The following is a 12,102-nucleotide window of genomic DNA, read 5'->3' as shown; positions in this document are numbered from 1 at the left end:
GATAGCTGTCATTTATAACTCTGCAGGTTTGTGAATTACAGTGCCCCTGAGCTCCTTTCTTCAACTCGCTTTCTTGTGACCTGGCCGCAACACCGCCGGATGTCTTCAGGCCCTAATCTGGTTCTGGCACGGCACGCTGAGCCTTTGGTTAATTCCTCTTCCTGGTGGGAAATGAGAGTTAAATTTGCCCATCCAGACACCTCCAGCAAGTCTCTCATTGGTTCTCGCTATTCCTGTTCATCTTCCACAGAAATTGCAAACTGGGCCAAACAGGAGGTTAAAGGGACTGACTCTCCAAGTGGGGAGAGTGTTAGTAAAGCGTCTGGAATGTTGCACCCGAGTACCAGGGTACGAAAACTGAGACATATTTGAACACGTCTCCCGATCACATGGTTGATCATACTCTAGGTTCCACATGCATGTTTTACCTGAAGGAAGAATACCTTAAACCTGGGTAGTTGAAACCCGTGGAATGGGTACCATGCAATATGACTTCAAAGGGTCTTCATTTGCTCACCAAACCTCTCCAATCCTATCACTGCTGCGTTTATGCCCCTGTACACATGCTTGATTCTCTTTCGGAGACATAGCAATCCATAGGTTTTAAGATACTTACTAGTCAGGTACATTCTTAGGCGTTTAATATGCGGTGTTGAGTCCATTTCGTTGAGCAAGGAGTAGCTCTTGTCTATTCCATATTTGGCTTAAGGAACTTTATCTGTACTCATTTCTATCTCTGGTTTTATGCAGCACCCCAACTCACCTTTCCCCTTAAGCAAGCATAAGTTGGTTTTCTAAATTTGAGAACCTGTTCTGTTTTGGAATTCAGTTCCTGTGTAGCCAAGTTTACATTCCGTGTATTAGTGATATCTTATGATGTTTCTTTTTCTGTGTGACTTATTTCAGTTAGAATCATCATACCTGAATCCATTCATTGTGCTGCTAAGGGCCTGATGACACAGATTTCATTGCTGAGTGATATTGCTTTGTAAGTAAATACCACAACTTCTTTATCCATTTTTCACTTTCTGCGATGTTGAACTTGTACTGTAAACTAGGTTCTTGTAAACAGAGCCGTTCGAAACTTTGGGGTGGCTGTGTCTTTTTGATTTTAATTTCCCTAAGCTATAGGACCATAAGTGGCAGTGCCCTAGGTTCTGTTGCTTTGTTTTTTAGATGTTTCAGGAAACACCATACACTTCTCCCGAGTGTCTGTTGGCAATTTACATCCCGTCCATCAGCATAACAAGGCTCCCAGTTCTCCATGGCCTGTCCTGCCTTTCTGGATTTTACACTTTTTTCAGATGGCCCTTTTGACCGGGGGGAAGTGAGACTTCATTGTAGTGCAGATTTCCTTTGCAAGCTTGCTTGGTTGGCCAAAAAGGGCGTATGCGTTTTTTCCTGAATATATTCAGGAAAAAACGCATACGCCCTTTTTGGCCAAGTGCATCATTGTGGACGTTCTGCCTCTTTTCCTATGCTTTCAATGCAATTTCAGTCTACCTCCTGAAATCGGTTTCCTGCAATTCTGCCCCGCTTTCAAGTCCTCTTGGCAGCCTTACTTCAGTCTATTTTTGGACGATAGCTGTCATTTATAACTCTGCAGGTTTGTGAATTACAGTGCCCCTGAGCTCCTTTCTTCAACTCGCTTTCTTGTGACCTGGCCGCAACACCGCAGGATGGCTTCAGGCCCTAATCTGGTTCCGGCACGGCACGTTGAGCCTTTGGTTAATTCCTCTTCCTGGTGGGAAATGAGAGTTAAATTTGCCCGTCCAGACACCTCCAGCTAGCCTCTCATTGGTTCTCGCTATTCCTGTTCATCTTCCACAGAAATTGCAAACTGTGCCAAACAGGAGGTTAAAGGCGCTGACTCTTCAAGTGGGGAGAGTGTCAGTAAAGCGTCTGGAATGTTGCACCCGAGTACCAGGGGAGGAAAACTGAGACATATTTGAACACGTCTCCCGATCAAATGGTTGATCATACTCTTGGTTCCACATGCATGTTTTAGCTGAAGGAAGAATACCTTAAACCTGGAGAGTTGAGACCCGTGTAATGGGTACCATGCAATATGACTTCAAAGGGTCTTCATTTGCTCACCAAACCTCTCCAATCCTATCACTGCTGCGTTTATGCCCCTGTACACATGCTTGATTCTCTTTTGGAGACATAGCAATCCATAGGTTTTACGATACTTACTAGTCAGGTACATTCTTAGGCATTTAATATGCGGTGTTGAGTCCATTTCGTTGAGCAAGGAGTAGCTCTTGTCTATTCCATATTTGCCTTAAGGAACTTTATCTGTGCTCATTTCAATCTCTGGTTTTATGCAGCACCCCAACTCACCTTTCCCCTTAACCAAGCATAAGTTGGTTTTCTAAATTTGAGACCCTGTTCTGTTCTGTAATTCAGTTCCTGTGTAGCCAAGTTTCCATTCCGTGTATTACTGATATCTTATGATGTTTCTTTTTCTGTGTGACTTATTTCAGTTAGAATCATCATACCTGAATCCACTCATTGTGCTGCTAAGGGCCTGATGACATAGATTTCATTGCTGAGTGATACTGCATTGTACGTAAGTACCACAAGTTCTTTATCCATTTTTCACTTTCTGTGATATTGAACTTGTACGGTAAACGAGGTTCTTGTAAACAGAGGCGTCCCAAACTTTGGGGTGGCTGTGTCTTTTTGATTTTAATTTCCCTAAGCTATAGGACCATAAGTGGAAGTGCCCTAGTCTCTGTTTCTTTGTTTTCTAGATGTTTCAGGAAACACCATACACTTCTCCCGAGTGTCTGTTGGCAATTTACATCCGGCCCATCAGCATAACAAGGCTCCCAGTTCTCCATGGCCTGTCCTGCCTTTCTGGATTTTACACTTTTTTCAGATGGCCCTTTTGACCAGGGGGAAGTGAGACTTCATTGTAGTGCAGATTTCCTTTGCAAGCTTGCTTGGTTGACCAAAAAGGGCGTATGCGTTTTTTCCTGAATATATTCAGGAAAAAACGCATATGCCCTTTTTGGCCAAGTGCATCATTGTGGACGTTCTGCCTCTTTTCCTATGCTTTCAATGCAATTCCAGTCTACCTCCTGAAATCGGTTTCCTGCAATTCTGCTCCGCTTTCAAGTCCTCTTGGCAGCCTTACTTCAGTCTATTTTTGGACGATAGCTGTCATTTATAAATCTGCAGGTTTGTGAATTACAGTGCCCCTGAGCTCCTTTCTTCAACTCGCTTTCTTGTGACCTGGCCGCAACACCGCCGGATGTCTTCAGGCCCTAATCTGGTTCTGGCACGGCACGCTGAGCCTTTGGTTAATTCCTCTTCCTGGTGGGAAATGAGAGTTAAATTTGCCCATCCAGACACCTCCAGCAAGTCTCTCATTGGTTCTCGCTATTCCTGTTCATCTTCCACAGAAATTGCAAACTGGGCCAAACAGGAGGTTAAAGGGACTGACTCTCCAAGTGGGGAGAGTGTTAGTAAAGCGTCTGGAATGTTGCACCCGAGTACCAGGGTACGAAAACTGAGACATATTTGAACACGTCTCCCAATCACATGGTTGATCATACTCTAGGTTCCACATGCATGTTTTACCTGAAGGAAGAATACCTTAAACCTGGGTAGTTGAAACCCGTGGAATGGGTACCATGCAATATGACTTCAAAGGGTCTTCATTTGCTCACCGAACCTCTCCAATCCTATCACTGCTGCGTTTATGCCCCTGTACACATGCTTGATTCTCTTTCGGAGACATAGCAATCCATAGGTTTTAAGATACTTACTAGTCAGGTACATTCTTAGGCGTTTAATATGCGGTGTTGAGTCCATTTCGTTGAGCAAGGAGTATCTCTTGTCTATTCCATATTTGGCTTAAGGAACTTTATCTGTGCTCATTTCTATCTCTGGTTTTATGCAGCACCCCAACTCACCTTTCCCCTTAAGCAAGCATAAGTTGGTTTTCTAAATTTGAGAACCTGTTCTGTTTTGGAATTCAGTTCCTGTGTAGCCAAGTTTACATTCCGTGTATTAGTGATATCTTATGATGTTTCTTTTTCTGTGTGACTTATTTCAGTTAGAATCATCGTACCTTAATCCACTCATTATGCTGCTACGGGCCTGATGACATAGATTTCATTGCTGAGTGATACTGCATTGTACGTAAGTACCACAAGCTCTTTATCCATTTTTCACTTTCTGTGATATTGAATTTGTACGGTAAACGAGGTTCTTGTAAACAGAGGCGTCCCAAACTTTGGGGTGGCTGTGTCTTTTTGATTTTAATTTCCCTAAGCTATAGGACCATAAGTGGAAGTGCCCTAGTCTCTGTTGCTTTGTTTTTTAGATGTTTCAGGAAACACCATACACTTCTCCCGAGTGGCTGTTGGCAATTTACATCCCGCCCATCAGCATAACAAGGCTCCCAGTTCTCCATGGCCTGTCCTGCCTTTCTGGATTTTACACTTTTTTCAGATGGCCCTTTTGACCGGGGGGAAGTGAGACTTCATTGTAGTGCAGATTTCCTTTGCAAGCTTGCTTGGTTGGCCAAAAAGGGCGTATGCGTTTTTTCCTGAATATATTCAGGAAAAAACGCATACGCCCTTTTTGGCCAAGTGCATCATTGTGGACGTTCTGCCTCTTTTCCTATGCTTTCAATGCAATTCCAGTCTACCTCCTGAAATCGGTTTCCTGCAAATCTGCCCCATTTCAAGTCCTCTTGGCAGCCTTACTTCAGTCTATTTTTGGACGATAGCTGTCATTTATAACTCTGCAGGTTTGTGAATTACAGTGCCCCTGATCTCCTTTCTTCAACTCGCTTTCTTTTGAGCTGGCCGCAACACCGCAGGATGTCTTCAGGCCCTAATCTTGTTCCGGCACGGCACGCTGAGCCTTTGGTTATTTCCTCTTCCTGGTGGGAAATGAGAGTTAAATTTGCCCGTCCAGACACCTCCAGCTAGCCTCTCATTGGTTCTCGCTATTCCTGTTCATCTTCCGCAGAAATTGCAAACTGGGCCAAACAGGAGGTTAAAGGCGCTGACTCTCCAAGTCGGGAGAGTGTTAGTAAAGCGTCTGGAATGTTGCACCCGAGTACCAGGGTACGAAAACTGAGACATATTTGAACACGTCTCCCGATCACATGGTTGATCATACTCTGGGTTCCACATGCATGTTTTAGCTGAAGGAAGAATACCTAAAACCTGGGTAGTTGAAACCCGTGGAATGGGTACCATGCAATATGACTTCAAAGGGTCTTCATTTGCTCACCGAACCTCTCCAATCCTATCACTGCTGCGTTTATGCCCCTGTACACATGCTTGATTCTCTTTCGGAGACATAGCAATCCCTAGGTTTTAAGATACTTACTAGTCAGGTACATTCTTAGGCGTTTAATATGCGGTGTTGAGTCCATTTCGTTGAGCAAGGAGTAGCTCTTGTCTATTCCATATTTGGCTTAAGGAACTTTATCTGTGCTCATTTCAATCTCTGGTTTTATGCAGCACCCCAACTCACCTTTACCCTTAAGCAAGCATAAGTTGGTTTTCTAAATTTGAGACCCTGTTCTGTTCTGTAATTCAGTTCCTGTGTAGCCAAGTTTAGATTCCGTGTATTACTGATATCTTATGATGTTTCTTTTTCTGTGTGACTTATTTCAGTTAGAATCATCATACCTGAATCCACTCATTGTGCTGCTAAGGGCCTGATGACACAGATTTCATTGCTGAGTGATATTGCTTTGTAAGTAAATACCACAACTTCCTTATCCATTTTTCACTTTCTGCGATGTTGAACTTGTACTGTAAACGAGGTTCTTGTAAACAGAGCCGTTCCAAACTTTGGGGTGGCTGTGTCTTTTTGATTTTAATTTCCCTAAGCTATAGGACCATAAGTGGAAGTGCCCTAGGTTCTGTTGCTTTGTTTTTTAGATGTTTCAGGAAACACCATACACTTTTCCCGAGTGGTTGTTGGCAATTTACATCCTGCCCATCAGCATAACAAGGCTCCCAGTTCTCCATGGCCTGTCCTGCCTTTCTGGATTTTACACTTTTTTCAGATGGCCCTTTTGACCGGGGGGAAGTGAGACTTCATTGTAGTGCAGATTTCCTTTGCAAGCTTGCTTGGTTGGCCAAAAAGGGCGTATGCGTTTTTTCCTGAATATATTCAGGAAAAAACGCATACGCCCTTTTTGGCCAAGTGCATCATTGTGGACGTTCTGCCTCTTTTCCTATGCTTTCAATGCAATTCCAGTCTACCTCCTGAAATCGGTTTCCTGCAATTCTGCCCCGTTTTCAAGTCCTCTTGGCAGCCTTACTTCAGTCTATTTTTGGACGATAGCTGTCATTTATAACTCTGCAGGTTTGTGAATTACAGTGCCCCTGAGCTCCTTTCTTCAACTCGCTTTCTTTTGAGCTGGCCGCAACACCGCAGGATGGCTTCAGGCCCTAATCTGGTTCCGGTACGGCACGCTGAGCCTTTGGTTATTTCCTCTTCCTGGTGGGAAATGAGAGTTAAATTTGCCCGTCCAGACACCTCCAGCTAGCCTCTCATTGCTTCTCGCTATTCCTGTTCATCTTCCGCAGAAATTGCAAACTGGGCCAAACAGGAGGTTAACGGCGCTGACTCTCCAAGTGGGGAGAGTGTCAGTAAAGCGTCTGGAATGTTGCAACCGAGTACCAGGGTACGAAAACTGAGACATATTTGAACACGTCTCCCAATCACATGGTTGATCATACTCTGGATTCCACATGCATGTTTTAGCTGAAGGAAGAATACCTAAAACCTGGGTAGTTGAAACCCGTGGAATGGGTACCATGCAATATGACTTCAAAGGGTCTTCATTTGCTCACCGAAGCTCTCCAATCCTATCACTGCTGCGTTTATGCCCCTGTACACATGCTTGATTCTCTTTCGGAGACATAGCAATCTATAGGTTTTAAGATACCTACTAGTCAGGTACATTCTTAGGCGTTTAATATGCGGTGTTGAGTCCATTTCGTTGAGCAAGGAGTAGCTCTTGTCTATTCCATATTTGGCTTAAGGAACTTTATCTGTGCTCATTTCAATCTCTGGTTTTATGCAGCACCCCAACTCACCTTTCCCCTTAAGCAAGCATAAGTTGGTTTTCTAAATTTGAGACACTGTTCTGTTCTGTAATTCAGTTCCTGTGTAGCCAAGTTTCCATTCCGTGTATTACTGATATCTTATGATGTTTCTTTTTCTGTGTGACTTATTTCAGTTAGAATCATCGTACCTGAATCCACTCATTGTGCTGCTACGGGCCTGATGACATAGATTTCATTGCTGAGTGATACTGCATTGTACGTAAGTACCACAAATTCTTTATCCATTTTTCACTTTCTGCGATGTTGAACTTGTACTGTAAACGAGGTTCTTGTAAACAGAGCCGTTCCAAACTTTGGGGTGGCTGTGTCTTTTTGATTTTAATTTCCCTAAGCTATAGGACCATAAGTGGAAGTGCCCTAGGCTCTGTTGCTTTGTTTTTTAGATGTTTCAGGAAACACCATACACTTCTCCCGAGTGGTTGTTGGCAATTTACATCCCGCCCATCAGCATAACAAGGCTCCCAGTTCTCAATGGCCTGTTGCCTTTCTGGATTTTACACTTTTTTCAGATGGCCCTTTTGACCGGGGGGAAGTGAGACTTCATTGTAGTGCAGATTTCCTTTGCAAGCTTGCTTGGTTGGCCAAAAAGGGCGTATGTGTTTTTTCCTGAATATATTCAGGAAAAAACGCGTACGCCGTTTTTGGCCAAGTGCATCATTGTGGACGTTCTGCCTCTTTTCCTATGCTTTCAATGCAATTCCAGTCTACCTCCTGAAATCGGTTTCCTGCAATTCTGCCCCGCTTTCAAGTCCTCTTGGCAGCCTTACTTCAGTCTATTTTTCGACGATAGCTGTCATTTATAACTCTGCAGGTTTGTGAATTACAGTGCCCCTGAGCTCCTTTCTTCAACTCGCTTTCTTTTGAGCTGGCCGCAACACCGCAGGATGGCTTCAGGCCCTAATCTGGTTCCGGCACGGCACGCTGAGCCTTTGGTTAATTCCTCTTCCTGGTGGGAAATGAGAGTTAAATTTGCCCGTCCAGACACCTCCAGCTAGCCTCTCATTGGTTCTCGCTATTCCTGTTCATCTTCCGCAGAAATTGCAAACTGGGCCAAACAGGAGGTTAAAGGGACTGACTCTCCAAGTCGGGAGAGTGTTAGTAAAGCGTCTGGAATGTTGCACCCGAGTACCAGGGGAGGAAAACTGAGACATATTTGAACACGTCTCCCATTCACATGGTTGATCATACTCTGGGTTCCACATGCATGTTTTAGCTGAAGGAAGAATACCTTAAACCTGGAGAGTTGAGACCCGTGTAATGGGTACCATGCAATATGACTACAAAGGGTCTTCATTTGCTCACTGAACCTCTCCAATCCTATCACTGCTGCGTTTATGCCCCTGTACACATGCTTGATTCTCTTTCGGAGACATAGCAATCCATAGGTTTTAAGATACTTACTAGTCAGGTACATTCTTAGGCGTTTAATATGGGGTTTTGAGTCCATTTCGTTGAGCAAGGAGTAGCTCTTGTCTATTCCATATTTGGCTTAAGGAACTTTATCTGTGCTCATTTCAATCTCTGGTTTTATGTAGCACCCTAACTCACCTTTCGCCTTAAGCAAGCATAAGTTGGTTTTCTAAATTTGAGACCCTGTTCTGTTTTGGAATGCAGTTCCTGTGTAGCCAAGTTTACATTCCGTGTATTAGTGATATCTTATGATGTTTCTTTTTCTGTGTGACTTATTTCAGTTAGAATCATCGTACCTGAATCCACTCATTATGCTGCTACGGGCCTGATGACATAGATTTCATTGCTGAGTGATACTGCATTGTACGTAAGTACCACAAGTTCTTTTTCCATTTTTCACTTTCTGTGATATTTAACTTGTACGGTAAACGAGGTTCTTGTAAACGGAGTCGTCCCAAACTTTGGGGTGGCTGTGTCTTTTTGATTTTAATTTCCCTAAGCTATAGGACCATAAGTGGCAGTGCCCTAGGCTCTGTTGCTTTGTTTTTTAGATGTTTCAGGAAACACCATACACTTCTCCCGAGTGGTTGTTGGCAATTTACATCCCGCCCATCAGCATAACAAGGCTCCCAGTTCTCCATGGCCTGTCCTGCCTTTCTGGATTTTACACTTTTTTCAGATGGCCCTTTTGACCGGGGGGAAGTGAGACTTCATTGTAGTGCAGATTTCCTTTGCAAGCTTGCTTGGTTGGCCAAAAAGGGCGTATGCGTTTTTTCCTGAATATATTCAGGAAAAAACGCATACGCCCTTTTTGGCCAAGTGCATCATTGTGGACGTTCTGCCTCTTTTCCTATGCTTTCAATGCAATTCCAGTCTACCTCCTGAAATCGGTTTCCTGCAATTCTGCCCCGCGTTCAAGTCCTCTTGGCAGCCTTACTTCAGTCTATTTTTGGACGATAGCTGTCATTTATAACTCTGCAGGTTTGTGAATTACAGTGCCCCTGAGCTCCTTTCTTCAACTCGCTTTCTTGTGACCTGGCCGCAACACCGCAGGATGGCTTCAGGCCCTAATCTGGTTCCAGCCCGGCATGCTGAGCCTTTGGTTAATTCCTCTTCCTGGTGGGAAATGAGAGTTAAATTTGCCCGTCCAGACACCTCCAGCTAGCCTCTCATTGGTTCTCGCTATTCCTGTTCATCTTCCACAGAAATTGCAAACTGGGACAAACAGGAGGTTAAAGGGACTGACTCTCCAAGTCGGGAGAGTGTTAGTAAAGCATCTGGAATGTTGCACCCGAGTACCAGGGGAGGAAAACTGAGACATATTTGAACACGTCTCCCGTTCACATGGTTGATCATACTCTGGGTTCCACATGCATGTTTTAGCTGAAGGAAGAATACCTTAAACCTGGAGAGTTGAGACCCGTGTAATGGGTACCATGCAATATGACTTCAAAGGGTCTTCATTTGCTCACCGAACCTCTCCAATCCTATCACTGCTGCGTTTATGCCCCTGTACACACGCTTGATTCTCTTTCGGAGACATAGCAATCTATAGGTTTTAAGATACTTACTAGTCAGGTACATTCTTAGGCGTTTAATATGCGGTGTTGAGTCCATTTCGTTGAGCAAGGAGTAGCTCTTGTCTATTCCATATTTGGCTTAAGGAACTTTATCTGTGCTCATTTCAATCTCTGGTTTTATGCAGCACCCCAACTCACCTTTCCCCTTAAGCAAGCATAAGTTGGTTTTCTAAATTTGAGAACCTGTTCAGTTCTGTAATTCAGTTCCTGTGTAGCCAAGTTTACATTCCGTGTATTACTGATATCTTATGATGTTTCTTTTTCTGTGTGACTTATTTCAGTTAGAATCATCATACCTGAATCCACTCATTGTGCTGCTAAGGGCCTGATGACACAGATTTCATTGCTGAGTGATATTGCTTTGTAAGTAAATACCACAACTTCTTTATCCATTTTTCACATTCTGCGATGTTGAACTTGTACTGTAAACGAGGTTCTTGTAAACAGAGCCGTTCCAAACTTTGGGGTGGCTGTGTCTTTTTGATTTTAATTTCCCTAAGCTATAGGACCATAAGTGGAAGTGCCCTAGGTTCCGTTGCTTTGTTTTTTAGATGTTTCAGGAAACACCATACACTTCTCCCGAGTGGTTGTTGGCAATTTACATCCCGCCCATCAGCATAACAAGGCTCCCAGTTCTCCATGGCCTGTCCTGCCTTTCTGGATTTTACACTTTTTTCAGATGGCCCTTTTGACCGGGGGGAAGTGAGACTTCATTGTAGTGCAGATTTCCTTTGCAAGCTTGCTTGGTTGGCCAAAAAGGGCGTATGCGTTTTTTCCTGAATATATTCAGGAAAAAACGCATACGCCCTTTTTGGCCAAGTGCATCATTGTGGACGTTCTGCCTCTTTTCCTATGCTTTCAATGCAATTCCAGTCTACCTCCTGAATTCGGTTTCGAGCAATTCTGCCCTGCTTTCAAGTCCTCTTGGCAGCCTTACTTCAGTATATTTTTGGACGATAGCTGTCATTTATAACTCTGCAGGTTTGTGAATTACAGTGCCCCTGAGCTCCTTTCTTCAACTCGCTTTCTTTTGAGCTGGCCGCAACACCGCAGGATGGCTTCAGGCCCTAATCTGGTTCCGGTACGGCACGCTGAGCCTTTGGTTATTTCCTCTTCCTGGTGGGAAATGAGAGTTAAATTTGCCCGTCCAGACACCTCCAGCTAGCCTCTCATTGGTTCTCGCTATTCCTGTTCATCTTCCGCAGAAATTGCAAACTGGGCCAAACAGGAGGTTAAAGGCGCTGACTCTCCAAGTGGGGAGAGTGTTAGTAAAGCGTCTGGAATGTTGCACCCGAGTACCAGGGGAGGAAAACTGAGACATATTTGAACACGTCTCCCGATCACATGGTTGATCATACTCTGGCTTCCACATGCATGTTTTAGCTGAAGGAAGAATACCTAAAACCTGGGTAGTTGAAACCCGTGTAATGGGTACCATGCAATATGACTTCAAAGGGTCTTCATTTGCTCACCGAACCTCTTCAATCCTATCACTGCTGCGTTTATGCCACTGTACACATGCTTGATTCTCTTTCGGAGACATAGCAATCCATAGGTTTTAAGATACTTACTAGTCAGGTACATTCTTAGGCGTTTAATATGCGGTGTTGAGTCCATTTCGTTGAGCAAGGAGTAGCTCTTGTCTATTCCATATTTGGCTTAAGGAACTTTATCTGTGCTCATTTCAATCTCTGGTTTTATGCAGCACCCCAACTCACCTTTCCCCTTAAGCAAGCATAAGTTGGTTTTCTAAATTTGAGACACTGTTCTGTTCTGTAATTCAGTTCCTGTGTAGCCAAGTTTACATTCCGTGTATTACTGATATCTTATGATGTTTCTTTTTCTGTGTGACTTATTTCAGTTAGAATCATCATACCTGAATCCACTCATTGTGCTGCTAAGGGCCTGATGACACAGATTTCATTGCTGAGTGATATTGCTTTGTAAGTAAATACCACAACTTCTTTATCCATTTTTCACTTTCTGCGATGTTGAACTTG

General features: G+C 43.8%; 1 long non-coding RNA gene across 1 annotated transcript in view; it reads left to right on the top strand.

The window, feature by feature from the left end:
* The window catches only part of LOC307181432, a 158,632-nt gene that overhangs the window by 133,949 nt on the left and 12,581 nt on the right, over positions 1 to 12,102 (top strand). The window contains exon 2 of the long non-coding RNA XR_013826762.1: positions 7,226 to 7,307. This is a non-coding gene — a long non-coding RNA (uncharacterized lncRNA). The remainder of the gene's footprint in view (positions 1 to 7,225; positions 7,308 to 12,102) is intronic.

This window comes from Stenella coeruleoalba (genome assembly GCF_951394435.1).
Source record: "Stenella coeruleoalba genome assembly, contig: scaffold_92, whole genome shotgun sequence".
Lineage (NCBI taxonomy): Eukaryota > Metazoa > Chordata > Mammalia > Artiodactyla > Delphinidae > Stenella > Stenella coeruleoalba.
This window is presented reverse-complemented; position numbering and strand designations above follow the sequence as displayed.